We start from the raw sequence: 18,960 nt of genomic DNA on the forward strand, positions 1-18,960 counted from the left end.
CTTCCTTTCTCTTCCCTTCCCTTCCCTTCCCTTCCCTTCCCTTCCCTTCCCTTCCCTTCCCTTCCCTTCCCTTCTTTTCTCCCTTCTCCCCCTTCTCCTTCCTTTTGTCCCATTTGCATAGATTGGCTGTTCTCCTTTCTCTCTCTTTGCATCTTTCTTTTCCCACCCCTCCTCCAAATCTGACAGGTTGTATGAGGAATAGGGGGATTTTTGTTTTTGCCAAGTCTTCCATTCTGTGCCTCTATTTTTTGTATATTTTCCTTTCAAAAACAAATAGTTTAGCTTGCTAGCTACAAGTGAGACTTCTGAAGCAGTTATTTTTGTGCAAGAAAATAAATTAAGCTCCATGTGGTGTCAGAATTCAAATTCTCATGATCTTGATTCATTGGAGGAATGGATGGATTGAATCTATAAGGGGAAGTAATGCATTCTGAGTAGCAAATCCTACATAATCTTGCAGGAAACTCACCTGATATATTACCTGGACTCCTGACTTGTCTCTGACATGAAATAGCCCAATTAAAAGAGGGCTTATTTTAAGCCACATTGTAATGAATGAGGCCCATTTGAAATTGATCACACTTTGGAATATTCTCTGGCAAAACAGTTCCATTTTTTTCCATAGAGATAAGCCGAGGTGAAATGCATTTTTGCCTAGCTACATATGACCACTGTACATATCTCTGTAGATATTGCCAGTATAGTTACCATAAAAAAATATTTCAAAGGTGATAGCTGCACCAGATTATGATTGATGGGTTGTTTCTCAATCCCTCTATGGCCTCGAAGCAATAAAATCTAAGGTCTGTTCCCAGGAGTCGACTAGAGATGCATGAGAGAAAGCTGAAGGATTCCATATATTCTAAAATTCATATTATTCACAGGACCTTTACATCTTCCTCTTTTTAAAGCCTAAACTTGTTTACTAGAGAAATGTCAAGGAATTCTTGTATGTGTTTGTATATGCAAATATGTCTGTGTGTATATATATGTATATTTATTTATAATGTATATATGTATATGTGTATTTAACATAGGTGTGTGTCTCTCTCTTTGTATGCATGTGTCTATATGATGCACATGTACATGTGTGTATAATGTAGGCATGTCTATATGTATAAATGCACGCACGTGTGTATGTTTATGAGTGGGTAAGCAAAAAACAGAAGGTTTTATCTAGGTAGGGAAGCTTCTTTTTTCTTTTTTAAATCTCTGTTGTGGAAATGGAGGAAGGAATCCCAACCTGTGATTTCATTGGTGTGAGGAATACCACAGTGCAGAAAGATTCTCCTCCAAAGCAGATCGGCAGTTCTCCCATCCATGAGTTCATTGGCACTCTGTTTTAGAGTTCAGACTGTGGGATCACTCAGCGATTCCTGAAGGAATGTTTATCTTCCCCTCTTCCTCTGATTTCCTGATTATTTTCTTTAAAATATGGCCATATTCTCACCTACAAAATGGAGGAGATAATAGTTGTCCAATCACATCTCCTCACTGTTATGAGATTTAAATGAAACAATGTGCTTATTAAGTACAACAAAAATATAAGATATTAAGTAATATTAGACTGATGAGTACCATTTCACAACCATTAATAACCCTGATGTCAAGTTCTTTATTTTGCAACATTCATTAGCCATCTTTGAACATAGTAAGCTTCTGAAGCTTGTGTCAGCCATACTGTAAAAATGGGCTGAAGAATGTCATTTGGGATGCTGCTAGTTTAAATGATTCGCCCACACTCATGTAGCCAGTGTGGATGAGAGGCAGGACTTGAGTTAACATCCTTCAGACTCCCAGGCTAGCCGTCTCTCTACTACTCCCATTCTCTATCTCCTAGGAATGTTAAATTAACACAACCTTATTATTGATTATTAGATTATTCCTCGGGATAGGGATATTCTTGTTGTGGTTATTATATTTTCTAAGTTTTGCTCCATTCTAAAAATTTGAAATAAAAGTAAACAAAGGGACAATTTTTGCTATAAATAGTATGTTGGAACTCGAGTGTGGATAAACAAGGTCAAGTGAGTTCTTCTGGTTTTTTTTAATTCTCTAGTAATATATTATTGTATTTTCCCCCAATTACATGTAGAGACAATTTTTAACATTTGTATTCTGACATGTTTCAACCCAAATTCTCTTCTTTCCTCCCTTCTTCCCTTCTCCCCAACATACAATTCACATTTCCATATTCATCATGTTGTGAAAGAAGACACATATCACACATACAAGAAAAAATTCATGAAAGAAATAAAGTGAAAAATGCTATGCTTCAATCTGCATTCAGATCCCATCAGTTCCCCTATGGCAGTGGATAGCATTTTTCATCAGGAGTCCCCTGGAATTCTAGTGGATCTTTGCATTGCTGATAATAAATCATTCATAGTTGATTATCATGCAGTATTGCTGTTATTATGTACAGTGTTCTCCTGATTCTGCTCAGTTTACCAAGTAAGTTCTTTCTGATTTAAATCAGGCATAGCCTAGCCCTTGATTATCTAAAAAAACTTTAGGAAATCAGAGGGTTTGGTTCACTGGATATGGCCTGATTTACAATGGACCCAAACTTTGAATTACATCGAAATTAAACCCTATCTTGTCACATTCATAGACTGATTCCACAGAAACATTGTTAGAACTAGAAGGGACCTTTCAGATAATCAAATTCAAATTACTCACTTTAATCTTACTGATAAAGAATAGGAGGTTCAGGACTGTTTAGTGGCTTGACAAATAATATCTGTCTATTAAGTGCCAAGTTGGTTCTTGGCCTCCTCACTCCCAGGTAGTCCTGAGAAGTTAGTTCTTGGTCTCTTCACTCCCAGATAGTTCTGGGAAGTTAGTTCTTGGTCTCCTCACTCCCAGGTAGTTCTGGGAAGTTAGTTCTTGGTCTCCTCACCTCCAGGTAGTCCTGAGAAGTTAGTTCTTGGTCTCTTCACTCCTAGATAGTCCTGGGAAGTTAGTTCTTGGTCTCCTCACTCCCAGGTTGTTCTGGGAAGTTAGTTCTTGGTCTCCTCACTTCCAGGTAGTTCTGGGAAGTTAGGTCTTGGTCTCCTCACTTCCAGGTAATACAGCGATCATTCTAGGGTCAAGCTGGTCTTCTAGAGCAGAAGTGTCACACATCCACAAAGGCTATGACCCACTATGCCCCAGAGTGTAGCCAGAACTAGATTGAAATGTAATTGGGAAATATTGAATACAATAAATAAAAATATAATAAAACATAAATAATAGGGCATTAAAAAACTAAGCCAATATGGAGCCCACATGGATCATTATGTGTAGATTAGTGGCCTTGTTTCTATTCAAGTTTGATCCCATTGTTCTCGAGGCATATTGTATGGAAGATTCAATGAACCAGTTGTATTCTGAAAGTGAATTTTGGGGGGTTAGTCTGGAAATTAAACTACTTTCATTGAGCCATTTACTTCCTTGATTTTGTTTCTATGTTGAATTTTTCTTCTGGGGTCCATGTGTTTTTCCTCTCTCTTAAGCAGAAATCCTAAGGAGCCCAGCTTCCTGATCCTTCTTTGCATGGCTTGCCATCCTGACCACCTTTCCCTTGACATGACTTGAGCAGAATGGCACAGTAGATCTCTCTTTTCAGACCTAGGTTGGGTGCAATCTCTCTTTATTTCAACCCAGCAAGGTTTTTTTTGTTGTTGTTTTGTTTTGTTTTGTTTTTGCATTCTTTCTGTTATAGGAAACTTTCCTCTGGTCCTGAGAGGGAGTGGGAATACTGGGGAGAGGCAAAGACAGACAAGCAGCCGAAAGAGAAGGTTTGTTGAGTGAAAGGGCATAGAAGGAAGCAGTTCATAAAGCTGCTGGGGGGAAGCAGCAGCGTGACCCCCCTCCCCTCCCTCCCCTCCCTCCTCTCCCTCCTCTCCCTCCTCTCCATATGAGCCAACAGCAGGGAGAGAGACATAACATTTGTAGTGGGAATGGGTCCCTCCTCCACAGCTCTGCATGCGTCAGGCACCAAAATAGAAACATCGGGACAGAGCTGTGATGGCAAAGAAAAAAGCAAGAGAAAGGTGAGGCTGTTCCAAGTCGCGCTCAGCCAATGGCCGCCTCCCTCGCGGGGCAGGGGAGGAAAGTAGTCCGGGCTCCAGGCCTAGCATCCCCTGCTTTCCCCCTTCCTCCCCCTTGCTGGCTTGCATCGGCTTTGTGGTCACTTTTCGTTGTGTCAGCACATTGGAAATTGCTGACGGTAAACACCAAAGGCATGTGTGCCTGCTACCGAAGAAACCACAGGCAAAACAGCTTGGGGTAAATGGGGGATTTTCTTGGTGTGACATAGGCTTCACTCCCGCCACTGGCTTTTTGCAAAGTCCGGGGCTTTGTGGGTTGGGCTTGGGTGGGGAAGAGGCAAAGAAAAAGGGAGATCGGGCCCTCTAGGATTTCTTCTTGCGGAACTGTGTGCTTCCCTTGTGTCCTTTCTGACTGCATGCAGACTGGGAGGGAAGAGGAATGGAAAACTTTCCCACTGGAGCAGCAGCGATGGGAACTTTTCCAGTGGCAGCAGACAGGTTGGAGCAGCCACAACTCCCTATAGGTTGAACTTGTGAACAATTAAGAGGAGAGAGTCTCCCTGTTCATCCTCCTAGAGTAGAGAAGTCGGGGAAAGGCTCTGTAGACCCGCTTCGCCACTTCAGATCCTCTAGCCTTGGTTGCTCACCAGAAGTCTGGGATTCCTGGCGCAGGACAAGGCCATTTGGGTATGGAGCTGTAGTTTGCTACAGTTCCCGAGTCCCTGACTTCCTTCAAGACCAAACACAAATCTCACCTACTGTCTCTCAGTCAGGTCCCACTCTTTGTGACCCTATTTGGGGTTTTCTGGGCAAAGATACCTTCTCCAGCTTATTTTACAGATTAGGAAACTGAGGCAAACAGGGTTAAGTGGCTTGCCCATGATCATGCAGCTTGGTCAGATTTGAACTTATGTCTTCCTGACTCCAGACTTGGCATTTTATCCCAACTGCCCTTAAAAATCCCACTTTCAGGGGCAGCTGGGTAGCTCAGTGGATGGAGAGTCAGGCCTAGAGACAGGAGGTCCTAGGTTCAAATCTGGCCTCAGACACTTCCCAGCTGTGTGACCCTGGGCAAGTCACTTGACCCCCATTGCCCACCGTTACCACTCTTCCACCTAGGAGCCAATACACAGAACTTAAGGGTTTTAAAAAAATAAAATAAAATAAAATCCCACTTTCTGTAAGTGATCCTTCCTGCTACCTCCCTCCCTACCCCCCCACCCCAATTTCCAACCCAGTGCCTTTTCATTGAGATTACCTCCTGTTTCTCTTATAGGGTATATAGAGTCTTGCTTGTTGTCTTTCCCATTAGTATGAGGACTCTTACAGGTAGAAACTGTGTTCCTGTCCTTTGTATCCACAGTTCTTAGAACACAAGCAAGTACTTAATAAGCCAATATTGGTAAACTGACTGGTGAAGGGCTGGGGTTGGGTGGGGTAGAGGCAAAGAAAGAGCGAGATTGGGTCCTCTAGGATTTCTTCTTGAGGAACTGTGTGCCATGTAACAGTTCGGGTGGGCAACTGCAACAGAGGATATAATCAGAACTGACAGTGTGTCTTGGATCCATGAGCAGGCTCTGTTCGTACATGGCCATTCATAGGTAGCATTGTGAAAAGATAGGATGGCTCTCTGAATTTTGGTGATAGTGGTGGGATAATAGAGTCACAGATCATAGAATTACATCCAGAGATAGAAAGGACCCAATAGGTCATCTAGTCCAACCTCCTCATTTACAGATGAAGAAACCAAGGCCCAAAGAATTTAAATGGCCAGAGTCATAGAGAATAAGTATTAAAATTGAGATTTAAACCCAAGTTTTTTGGTTCCACCCAAGTTCAGTACTCTTTAAAGAACCACAGGGTTTTTCTAGTCCAACCCTATCAGTTTATTAATTGCAACAACTCAGAATTAAACTTGATTGTAGAATTAAATTGATTACAACAACACAGAATTAAACAGATAGAGGGAAAAGACTTGCCCAAGGTCACTTAAGATATGAATGGCAGAACCAGAATTCAAAGTTTGGTCTTCTGATCCAGGACCATTTTTTTTTACTATGTTATACTGCCTCTTAATCTATCTGTGTATGGATCATAGAACTGTAGCAACTCAGAATCCCAATGGTACTGGGATGGTCTCGTTGTTGTAGACAATATCTCCAGTAATACAGATGACAGTCCATCCATGCCTACATATCCTCTTTAAAAATTCAGCAGGAGATCAAGTGAAAATGCTGAGAGTCACCCTTGCTTTCCTGCCACCCCAACAATTCTGGCCATCTTTCATTCTCATCATGGTCAGCCCATCTTATTCTTCATTCGTACATTCCTTTAATGACCTGACTTTTTGCCTCTTCCCATGACTTTCATAGAAGCTCTTACTATTGATTGCTCAGAACTGTTTTAGATGAAATACCAAGGCCATTCTCAATTAATGTATTTCTTATCATGTTAATTAATACCCATAGAAATGTAAGCCAGTTTTGTTGTTGTTATTGCCACATAACTCTAAGCTAAACGGAACCAAAACCTCTGTCCAGTAAGTTCCCTGAAACATGGCAGCACATGATGTTTGGGGTTCCACGAGGGGAGAAGTCAGGTCACATAAGAGCCCAGAATCTTCATCCACCTCTGACTGGTTCCACGGAGCTTTTAGACCTGGCTATTTCATACGTGCCAGGGAAAGACAATTGTAGACTTAAGAAACTTATATGAAGTCCAGTCGAACCCTGGGCTATTTTTTGATTAACTCTTTGGTCTCCTTTTACCCTCTCTATAATTTATTGATTAACTTTCTTCCTCTATGTACAGAATCCTGCCTAAATCTCCAGTTGGCCCAGGCTAACTTAATTGGGGAAAGAGTTGTCAGCTGTTGGGATATGAGATGGCCTGATGTCCACAGGGTCTGGGAACAGTGATAGAGTTAATAATTCAGGACCAGGTTCAGACATCCCACCTGGTGAGCTGTAGTCAAATGTTAACTCATTGTAAGGTATCTCCGTACTTCTAATGATCAGGGAGCTCACTGACATAACTACTGTCTCCAAAGGGGCAAACGACAGCCCACCCCATACCTTCTCATCTTGTACAACTCTTCTCATCCATTGACTCTTGTAAATTCCCCACATGGCTTCCACCCACCGTGCTGGGGGACCTTCCCCTTCCTCCAGGTCTCTTTGTGTAGCAGTGGAATTCATGGGCTGTCCATTTGTTATCTGTCACTCTCTCTAATTGAGTGGACCACCTTCTTTTCTGGTCATACATCTCTTTGGTAATATTTTTTATGCTGCTTCTGGGATATAGTTCTTTGTTGGTAATTTGCTACAGCCTGTTTATGACCACCATGCATTTCTCCATTGCCCTTTGGGTGACCCACAAATTTAATTCTTCACAGACTGTAGTTATTCCATGATTCACAGCCTTATAACATCACTGGAATAGTGAAATCAGGTAATGAACTAAATGTGGCAGCAGGGGTCCCAGCCAGGGCTCTGTCATCACATATGCCAAAAGATCGACTCTAATCTGATATATATGTAGGGGATGTAGGGGAGGGAGAGAGAGAGAGAGAGAGAGAAAGAGAGAGAGGGAGAGGGAGAGAGAGAGTGCTACCTAATTCTGAAAAGGATGTCAACTTGTTTTCTATTACACAGCTAGTGGCTACCTTTGTCCTTTTGTAGGCAAATTGGTACAATCTGCACTGAGGATAAAGGATGAATTAATGAATATTTACAGAGCACTTAAGATGTGGAAGGCACCTGGCTAAGTGGGGGAAAGTAGAAGGAAAGGGGGAATCCAAAGGAGAAGACAGGAACCCCTCACTTAAGGAACTTGCAATCTAGTTAAATTGAAGAGAGCATGACATTTATAATCTCAATCTACTTTGTTGTATTGTGACTTGCTTCATATAAATTGAGCCCATAGCCTTCTGGGAAATTAATTCATATTTCTATTGATTTGTCAAATAGTAGAAGCCATCATAGAATAAGAAGAATTCTTTTGGTCTGGGTCTATTCCTAGTTCCTCAATAATCTAGAACAAAGAGTTTCATCTCTGTTCTGTTTTATGTACAGTGGAAATGTTATTTCTGGAGGGTGCATCAGATACTATGTAAGCATGTTTAGGAGTACGGAGTTCCAGAGGTGCAGTGGAGAGATCTGGATTCAAATCCTGATTCTTCCATTAACTTATTATGTGGTCTAGTTCCTGGGCTTAACTCTGGCCCACATACTTCTTAGCTGTGTGACTCTGAACAAGCCACTTAGTCCTGTTTGCTTCAATTTTCTCATCTGTAAAATGAGCTAGAGAAAGAAATGACAAACTATTCCAGTATCTTTGCCAAGAAAACCCTAAATGGAACCACGAAGAATCAGATACAACTAAAAGTAACAACAACAATTGCGTCACACGCAATTTTACCACATGGCCAAAATGGGAGATAAAGTTGGGAAAGATAATTCAGGTATCTAAGGAAAATAATCTCTAAGTGACATGGGATACTTGTGTATAATGTTGTTTTCTGGATCATTATGGTATTTAAGATGAAAGAATATAATCATTTGCAAAGGTAAGCTGCAATTGTTTCTTTTTGTATGTCAGAATTAGGTACCTTTTCTGTATTTGAACAGCTTTTTATTTAAGTATGAAAAATTATGAAATGGAAACAGTACTATGTTTTCATCATTGTACGGTACCAGTAAAGTATTTTTATTATTAAAAAAAAACAATAAAAAAATAAGAACAATAGCCAAGAGAGTCATACTGGAAGCTAGCTACATTCTATACTAGAATTGATGGTATTATAGAGCAGTTCCAGAATATTCATACTAACTTAATTGGAACTTGGGTCTACTGAAGTTATAGTCAAAGCAACAATGACTATAGTCTAATGCTCATGTGGGCAGTTTATATTTTGTATATAGATCTGGAAATTATTGACTTAGAGTTAGATTTGTATTTGAATCCCAAGCGTGTGCCTGTGTGATCTTAGGCATGACATTTCCTTTCTTGTCTTGGTTTCCTTCTCTCTAAAATGAGGAGGACTGGAACAAGTGGACTGCTTGTCTTTTCTTGCTTTAGATTCTATAATGTACACCAACAACTTTATTAATCTTGTAGTATTACTACATACGTGTTAGCTGTTATTAGGATTTTTTAATTAAGACTGAGAAATGTTTACATGGCGCTCTCAAAGCCTGCCAAGCACTTTACATGGATTTTAACAGTAGTAAATGACTCTATGAGATAAGTACAGCAGGTATTATTACTTACTGTCCCTAGTTTAGAGCTAAAGAGACTAAAATGAGAAGAGTTCCAAGACATGGTCACAAAGCTTTTCAAAGTCAAGAAGCAATATGTCAGCCCGGGTGTTCCTGAGTTTTTAAGTGAAGTATTCTATCCATTGGTCTTTTATTAAGATGATCCTATAATTAAATGATGGTGAGATGCTATAGTTCATCCCTACTCTAGGCTATTCTTGGGAAAACACATTTTTCCCATCCCTTTAGGTCAGTGGTTCCCAAAATTTTTGGCCTATTGCCCCCTTTCCAGAAAAAAATATTACTTAGCCCCCTGGAAATTAATTTTTTTAAATTTTAATAGCAATTAATAGGAAAGATAAATGCAGCTGTGGCCATCACTGCCTCTCTGAATGGCTGCAGCACCCACCAGGGGGCGGTGGCGCCCACTTTGGGAATCACTGCTTTAGGTCTTTATTGACTCACTTGGGTATATCTGCCATAGGGGCTCATCTGTTTACTGTGGAGCTTTGCTGTGTTTAGCCTAGACACACCAAAGATCTCACTCACCATTGGACTTCTGGAGGAAAAGGTGAATGCTTTAGAAAGTCTGTGATTTAATCCATATAGATACAGGCTACACCAGGGCACATACCATGTGTGGCTAACTCAGGCTCAGAGAATTCTTATGACCCATATAATTCCTCATTAGGAATCAACCTTCTTCAATAAATTTCTTTTAAGTTCGCTAAATAAAACCCAAGCTCGAAGGGACTTGAAGCTTTCCCACTTAGTCTGACCTGCCAGACCTTGTGATTAGTGTGCTTATGGCCATTAAGAGCCCCTATAATGCCAGCCATGCCAAAAGGAGGCATCAGAGTTGTACTTTAATATAGCTTTATAGAAAAATATATTTATTGCATTAATAAATAAGTACCATATTGGTCTGAATAGAGACTACATCTCTCCTAAGTGAGGTCTTTTTGAAAGGAAAAAAATTATAGTTACTCACTTATAATCACACCAATTATAGGCTGTACTCAAGCTTTATTTAAGCCAGATTTGGGGGAATCATATAGCTTATAGTTGGACCAATATGGAATTATTTACAAGATACGCTGCGGTATAGTATGTAGAAAGCTGGCCTTGGAGTCAGGAAGTCCTTGTTTCAAATCCTTTCTCTGAAAGGATGTGGTCTTGGGGAAATCTCTTAAAGTCTCAGAGTCCCAGACAACTCTCTAAGATTAGAAGTGATAGCAGAATAACTAATAGACATTGGTAGGATGAATTTACACAGAGTCAATCACCTATAATGATGAAATATTGCATCCATTTTTTAAAAGATGAAATTACTTCTAGCTGCCCCCCCAGTTAAAATCATAAAAGTATCAAATATGGTATAATAGCATTATAAAAGCAGGAATAGATGCACATCATATTTTATTTTTAATTGTTTGTGAGGCAGCTGTGACTCAACTCCCAGATCTGATTTTTGACAGGATGGTGGAGATGCAAAATGAGGGAGGAACTGGGGCTGCTGACCTGCTAATTCAGAATATTTTGTGTGAGTGTGACTTTTCTTGTTAGAATAATATTCATAATAAATCTAGCATTTATATAGCATCTACTATGTGCCAGACCACTGGCTAAGTACTTCACAAATGTTATTTCATTTGACCCTCACAGTTAATTTCCCTGGAAGGTAGGTGCTATTATTTTTTTCCTACTTTCTAGTTGAGGAAACTGAAGGGGAAAAAAGGTTAAAGGGCTTCCCCAAGGTCACCCAGCTAGTAAGTGTCCAAACTTGGAGTCTTCCTGACTCCAGGCCCAGCACCTTATCCATTTCTTATTATAGTTGTTCATTCATTTCAGTCATGTCCAACCTTTCGTGACCCATTTGGAAATTCCTTGGAGGAGATTCTGGAGTGGTTTGTCATTTTCTTCTCCAGCTCATTCTACAAATGAGGAAACTGAGGCAAATAGGGTGAAATGACTTGCCCAAGATGACACAGCCAGTAAGTATCTGAGACTGGATTTGAACTCAGATATTTTTGACTCCAGGCCCCACACTCTACCTACCTGCACCACTTCAGAAGGCGCATTATAAATAAGCAGGATTGTTAAAATTATATTCAGCAAAATTTGCAGTGGATTCCTGTTAGTTGACTTGTGCTTAAGGGATACTCCCTAATGAGCATGTTTAATCTCTGGAGGAGAACTCAGAGGCAAGTCTTCTATGACATAATGGATTATTCATTGAGCCATAGAGTGATCTAAGTCCATTTAGCGAACAGCCACTTAACTGCCTTTCCACCAAAAAGTGAAATATCATTGGAAGCATCTGTTCACAGCTGGGAAAGGAGACATCATGGATTAAAATTAGGGCAGAATGCAAGCAATTTACAGCAAAACTAAGTCTTCCTTCAGATTAAAAATTAACACAAAAGCAGTAAATCATCTTCTATAAATATTGAGTATCTTTTTTGCCCCCACCCTGGAAAGATTTTTTTCCCATACTAAAAAGGACACTGACATTATCAATGACTACTTCTCTAAACCTCACTTAAAACAATTCACCTAAAAAAAACAATCAGGGCTTTGCACAATGGAGAGTCTTCCTCTATATTTAGAATGAAATTTTGTTCTCCTACTGTCAGGATGTGAGCTTAATTATAGTGTGCTGCAAACTTTGCTTTATAGAGGGTATTTTTGGGGGGCAGCTCACTCTGGCTAGTGAAGTTGAGATGCAAATGGATTTTGCTTTTGAAGAACTGGCAAAAGTTGAAATAGATTTGTTGTAATACGATAAGGATAATTTAAAAAAACAGTAATATCAAACAGGCTGTTTACAACTAGGCATTTAAGTTCAGATTCAAATTTAACAAGTATTCACTAAGTGTTCAGCACTGTCTTAGGCACTAATATACACAAAACAAAAATGAAATCATTCTTGCCCCCAAAGACCTTAAAATCTATTAGATGGTTTCAGATAGACAGACAGATACAGACAGACAGACAGACAGACAGACAGACAGACAGACAGACAGATATAGATAGATAGATAGATAGATAGATAGATAGATAGATAGATAGATAGATAGATAGATAGATAGATGGTTAGATGGGTAGATAGACAGATAGAGAGGTAGATAGATAGGCAGACAGACAGATAGATAGGTAGGTAGGTAAATGGATAGACAGAGGCAGAGAGAGAGAGAGAGATGGATAGCTAGATGGATGGATAGACAGGCAGGCAGGTAGATAGGTAGGTAGGTAGGTTGATAGGTAGAGGGGTTTTCTTACATGTATGTATGTAAATACCCATTTGACTTTTCACTAACTGCCTCAGTTAGACTTCTAAACCAGTTTCATTTTCAGTGAAAGTTCATCTTCACCATTAAAAATCCAAAGTTAATTTTAATTCTATCCAGAATTAGAAGTGATGTTGACAATAACTTTTTGTCTACTGCATAGCCGAGTACTAACATCTATGCCTGTGTAGTAGTAAAAACAGCACAGTTACACCTAATGCATCAAATTCATTCTACACATGTATAATTCTCTCTTCAAGAAATAAGTACTATACACCAGCTATGAAAAAGTGAGCATATCCACATGTCCCAAGTCTAAAAAAGTCACATTAGAACTTAACTGGTTACTTTTTTAAAAAAAATTATAGACTCAACCTCTCTTTTATTATCAGTTCTGGGTAATTTGGTGCAGTCACTTGTACTCTTATTTGTTATCATTTGAAAACTTGCTGTTGCCTAGGGGTAAGGGTCTTGAGTTGGGGTGGCATATACACACAGTAGGTGCTCTGTAATATTGGTCAATGAATTAGAATCTGGTAGTGGTAAATTACATAGGAGAAAATAATATCAATTCTGCTCTCTAAAGAAATGTTATAAGGCTCCCTAAAACATCTACAGGAGTTGAAAACCTTTTTTTTTCCAGTTGGTCCTATTGCCATATAATTTAGGGAAAACGAATGGTTTTATGTTTAGAGGAAACTGTGCTAAAATAGGATGTAGTCAATCAATGAGCATGGGGAGGAGGGGAGAGAAGATGTTTGAGAGCAAGCCATTGTGTCCCCTTAACATGGATATAGTTTCTTCCGTTTCAGAAGCCCCTGGTCCAATGTCTTTTCCTCTCCCAATTCAGTTGCTTAATTGATTAACTATAGAAAGGCTTTAAATAAGTCAACCTATGTTTGATTATAATGGTAGAGGAGATAAAACGAGGGAAATTTTAAAAATAATTACTCCATTGTAAAATATTGAATCCAAATATTTTGTTGTGGTTAAATATTAAATAAAAGGGAAACAGTAGGAGAGTAAGCATGGGCTAGATAGCAGCTCCAAAGTGTCACAGCCTAAAGAGAAGCATCTTTTTCCTTCTGGAAAAGGCCAGAGATTAAGTCAGGATACTCTTCTTTGAGAGTAGTTTGGGTGATTTTATAAATGCGCAATAACAAACTCAGACCTTACTTTCCTGTAGACTAAAGAAAGAAGATGAACTTTTCTTTCTTTTTTTAATCTCCAATTTAAATGAAATTTTTATTGCCAGGAAACAAATCCTAGCCCTATGTAATTTAAGTTAAAATCAATTAAGACATCAATATTATCTGGCAGTCAGATTTTGATTCTTAATGAGTATAATAATATTTATGATACTTTACTCTGTTTCCAGGCTTAAATGATATATTATATGTAAAGCACTTGCTTTATAACATAAAATAATACATAGCTATAGACTGTGAATAAATGAATGCAAAAAAATTTTATTCATAGTTTATTATGTGATATACTCTGTGCTAAGCAAAGGAGTCCTTTCCCTCAGGGAGCTTAAGTTCTACCTACAGGAATAACTTCCAAAACTATCTAAAAGCATTTTCATTTGAAGTTTCCTAAGGCGATCTCTGGTCCCTTCCAAGAAAACTTCCTCTTCAGACTTGGACTTTGGGACTATTTCCTAGCCCCATGTTTGCATTGGGCTTCAGGTCCCTTATAGTGCATCATACGTGCTAAAATAACCATTTAGAACATGAAATCTGCTATAGGAAGGGGAATATAAATACTTATGGAAACTTGCCTATAATTCTTGAAACATCCAAGCCAGCTAACTAGCAGAACCGTCTAGGCTGAGTGACTCCAAATACTAGAAACCCTTACTTTCAGTCACTTGCCTGGCTAAGCCTGGTTATTCTAACCTTAACGAAAATATTTTATATTTGTATTTCTTCTACTTCCTACAGTCTATGTTTATTGACTGTCCGCTTATTCCATGACTTCTTTTTTCTCCCTTTTTTCTCATTAAGGTGTTGTATATTTGTGTGTGTGTGTGTATATGTGTGTGTGTTCACTTTTGCCATCCTGTTGCTCATATGCCTGTTCTAGAGCTTTCTGCCCCTAAATCTTCATTATCCCATTCCTACTAGTCATTCATAGGGTTGTAGAATCATAGAGCCGGAAGAGATTTGAGCAACCATTTAGGCTAGCCTACACCTGAAACAAGATTCCTAGCTACAACATCCCCAAATCAAATTTCAGCACTAGCATTTCTTGCACGCTAGAAAACATGAGGATATATCACCAAAATGGCAACAATCCCCAGAAATGCTACTTCAAGGGACATTGATATTCCTTGTAGCCCAGCTCCCTAGGCTTCTCTGTGGGGAAGAGAAGTTTCTCTCTGCAGAGAGGAGGACTGGATCCCCAGAATGGGGACTGTGGCCTCATTTTTTGTGTGGCCATGCAGCAGCTGGGTGGGGGAGAAGAGGGCATAAAAGGAAAATCAGGAATGCTCTTCATGGCACAGTTCAGTGTTCAGCTGCCATCTACCTCCCCATGGCAGTGTAGCAGCTGTCAGATGCCAAGGAATGCTGTGTTGCTTCCAGCTGTCTCCATAATTCAGTTTCCATACCATTAGGGCAGCCAATGGAGTCATGCCCCCCACTCCACTGTCGTATCTTCAAGGACTTCTCTTTTCTCCCCTGAGAGCTCTCCTCTATCCTTTCCTCCTCCTCCTCATCATGTCATAGCTATTTCCCTGTTGCCATTAAAAATGATGAAACAAATTTGGGAGAAAAGAGTTGGACCAACAAGGAAAATAGGTAGATAATCCTCCTATATAGATTCTCCACCTGCATTTATATATCTTCATCAAGAAATACGCATCAAACCACTAACTGTGGAGAAGACATCACTCTAAGGGGATGGGAAAACCAAACCAGTCTTGTCCTTAAAGAATAGTCCAGTTAGAGAGCCAGATATGGTTGGCACAAAGATACTTAACCAGTAACCATAAGTAAGCATAGGCTACTCATCAAAAGAATGGTTTAGGTCACACATTTCTCTGGCTCATTTAAAAAAAGCATCCTCAAAATACCCATTCCTACCAATAATTTAGCGCCATGTTTGGTCTACGAGAAAAGGGTTTACTCTTAAAATCCATATGTAGTTGGAAAGGTAGCTTCATCATAATAACATAGCATTTTAGATTTCTCATTTTGAGCTGACCCAAAGAGTATTTTAATGATTGTTTAGCCACATCTTTCTTTCATATTAATAACTAACCAGCCTAAAATGTTTTTATTTATATTATATATGACATATATAATAATGATATATTATATATAAAATAGTTAATTTTTGCTTTGAGAGTCAAATAATTATAAGAATGTGGACGGAGGACTCACACTGACAGTACCCCAATCTTCAAGTATTCACGTTCATCATATTTAAGGGTTTTTACTAGCATGGCAGCAGTATTCTACAAGAATCCACGATTAATGTGTCAACTTGAAAATGGTTCTCCTCCATGTGACTTCCCAAGTACCTTATTTCATTTACTTTGATATTTCCATGACTTTGTGGTCCCAGGATTATGGGTACTCCTCCCCTAGGGTAGACCATAGCCTAGTCATGCCTTCTCATTGCAGGTCATCCTTGCCTGTATTTTTATATAAATATGCTGCATGCCGCAGAAGTCTTCCTTTTAGGAATTTTAATCTTTCATAGATGCCACGAAGCACACATAAAATCTGTGCCTTTGAATGGCTGTTACTGAGGCTTTTGGTGCTATCTTTGAGGTCTTGGTTTGGAAGAATGCACCAATTTCAGTTGTCACCAGCTTTCTTCACTGTTTCATCTTCTGCAGTTCAGTGTCGGGGCATAATCTGCAATTACTTTCATGGTGGTCTCTTGGCTCATGCCCTATAAGGTGCAATGGCAACGAGTCCCACAGAATAATGTTTCTTACTTTTCAGCACACGATGATACCAGCTCCTCCAGCTCCTTTATTTGCCTCCCCAAGGACAATCCGTGAGCTGTTTTTCCACTTAACTAAAACATCTTTGTCTTCGGGTTTCATTTGTTGCAAGAATGTCAATATGGATGTGGCTCAGTTCCTCCAGCAGTATACTAACTCACTGGTCATTGGACAAAGATCATACATTAAGGGTACTAATAGCTAAATAAATTTTGAGAGGCAGTTTAAGAACTCTGTAGTCCTTAAGAGCCTTCCCCCTGCACTCACCTTTTTCAGTCACTCCACCATGATGGCTGCAGGAGCTGGCATAAACCTCACGCCACACAAGAGTGAAGGCCATTTTGCATTTTAATTTCTTTTGCAGGTCACTACGGCCAAAACACTCATTACCTTATGGCTAACTGAAGGGTGAAAATATTCTCCATATGACCTACATTGATGCTCAGAAAGGAGATATAGTTCAGCTTTATAGAATCTGCTAGAGCTTATGCTTTGTGGACATTTGGAAAAGCCAGGGTTACCTTTACCAGCTTTATTTGATAGAATAGCCAACCCATCTTTCAATTTTCTGGTTTACTCAACAAAAACAATCTGAAATGTTAATAATTTAATTAAACCAACAAAAATGTAAAATTAATTAAGAACAAACATAAAAATTTAATTAAATTAGAGTTATAAAAAGTAAATGCACTATGTATGTTTATATATAATGAATATAAGATAATTTGGAAAAGGAAAAACTTACTTAGAATGTACTCTTAAATGTAGAGTATGAGAAGTAGTATCGTATATTAGTAGGATCCTACATTAGAGAACTTAAAATCCCATTTCTGATAATTATTGGCTTTTCAACCCTGGGCAAATCACTTGACCTCTGCCTATGTCAAATGACTCCCTCAGACTTACTTACTGAGCCATAGTTGGTAGAGAGGATCTTAGATCCTTCACATGGATGCATCTTTAATAAAAAAGAAGACTGGCTTTTAAAGTTCTATAATCTTAAACATTTTTCCTTTTCTTTTTTTCCACTTTGGATTAGACCAGTGATTTCACTGGTAGAGGGAAGTCTCATTCTGTTCTGTAACTTGAAATCTTAGAGAGTTGTCTGGGATCCTGAAAAGTAAAGTGACTTGATTCACACAGCCAGCATATGCCTGAGGGATTTGAATTCAAATCACCCAGCATTAGAGACCAGCACTCTAACTACTATACTGTATTACCTCTCTTCTTTTATTTAAAGAAAAAAAATATTAAGTTGAGCCTTCCTGACAACTTACTTAAATCAAGCATTCCAGCAGATAAATCATAATTTAAAGTAAAATGCACTCCAAAATTTATGGATAAGGTTACATGTTGTTTTCTCTCTCTCTCTCTCTCTCTCTCTCTCTCTCTCTCTCTCTCTCTCTCTCCCTCTCCCTCCCTCCCTCCCTCCCTCCCCTTCCTCTCTTTCTCCTCTTCCTGTTTCTCACCATGACTAGTTTCATCATTCATCAATCAGTCATTCAAACAAGTATTTATTAAGTTGCTGACTTACGTGCCAGGCATTGGAAATACAAAACCAAAAGTCCTTGCCCTCAAGGAGCTTATATTTTGATAGAGGAGATATAGGAAAAATGCATTACACATATTTATATATACATAATGAATATATAGTAATTTTGGGAGGAGAGGTCACTAATGGTTGAGGGGAATCAGGAAAGGCTTCATCCAAAAGATGGTGCTTGTGCTAAATCTTGAAGGAAACCAAAGATTCTAATAGCTAGAAGTTAGAAAAAAAATATATTCCAGGCATGGAAGATGATCTGTGCAAAGACTTGGAGATGGAGTACCATGCGTAAGGACCAGCAATTATGCCAGTATGGCTGAACCCTAGAGTGCATGTAGGGGAGTAATATATGAGACTAGAAAGGGTAGGAAGGGGACAGGTTGTGAAGAGCTTTATCAATCAATTAATTAACAACTATTAAGTGCCTACTATGTAGCAGGCACTGTCCTAATTATTCAGCATCAAGTATAAAAAATGATACAATCCTGGCTCAAAAAGGATATATATAAGTGTATATGTATGGAGAGAGAGAGAGAGAGAGAGAAGACAAAACAAATAGATACAAAACAGTTAAATACAAAGTAATTTGGGGGGAAAGAGTACTAGAGGTTGAGGAGATCAAAGAAAGGCTTCATCCAGAAAATGGTGCTTGAGTTGTGTGATAAAGTGATAGTCTAGGCCAGTGATGGGCAACCTTTTGAGCTTGGTGTGTCAAAATTCGCCAAAAAAACAAGCATGACTTGGGTGGTGTGTCACTTCAAGAAAAAAACCATAATTTCATGATAGTTATAGTTTAAATAACAAAAATGTATCATTGTAATATATAACCGTATTTAATAAACCAAAATAAGTAAATTAATCTAGGTAGAATTGT

This window comes from Gracilinanus agilis, chromosome 6 (genome assembly GCF_016433145.1).
Source record: "Gracilinanus agilis isolate LMUSP501 chromosome 6, AgileGrace, whole genome shotgun sequence".
Taxonomy (NCBI): Eukaryota; Metazoa; Chordata; class Mammalia; order Didelphimorphia; family Didelphidae; genus Gracilinanus; species Gracilinanus agilis.